This window comes from Octopus bimaculoides, chromosome 16, assembly GCF_001194135.2.
Source record: "Octopus bimaculoides isolate UCB-OBI-ISO-001 chromosome 16, ASM119413v2, whole genome shotgun sequence".
Lineage (NCBI taxonomy): Eukaryota > Metazoa > Mollusca > Cephalopoda > Octopoda > Octopodidae > Octopus > Octopus bimaculoides.
In genome coordinates, this window is record NC_068996.1 from 42,353,398 (window position 1) to 42,354,014 (window position 617).

Here is a 617-nt window from a genome sequence, read left to right on the forward strand (position 1 = left end):
GTACATATATATATACATATGTATATATGGTGTGTTTACGTCCCCGAAACCTGGCTGGTGATTCGGCAAAAGAGACCGATGGAATAAGTACTAGGCTTACAAAGAATGAGTCCTGGGGTCGATTTGTCCGACTAAAGGTGGTGCTCCAGCATGGCCGCAATCAAATGACCGAAACACTGTCCTGTTTTTGTTACCACTTTCACCCTCCGCAAAATATCCTCAATTTTATTTAATTTGCTTTGCGGGAAGGACTGTTTTAACGAAGTCGCGTCTTGTCCTTACTTTCGAAATGCGGAGTAGATAAAACAGGGGACAACTGATGAGGAGAATGTTCTTTATGTTGCCCGTCTCGTTTCTCTCTTTGTTTATTTTGTTTCGTTCTTCGAAAAAAGTTCATTTTCTATTTTTTTGTTTTTTATGTTCTCGTTTCTCATTTTGTCTATGTTTTTTTTGATGTCCTGTACCCATATATGCATGTATATATACATATATATGTACATACAGATATGTATATATGCATATATTTATATATTATTTATATTATTATATGATCGAACGTCAAGCATTCTTTTCCAAGTATATATATATATATATATAGGGAGATGATATATATATAT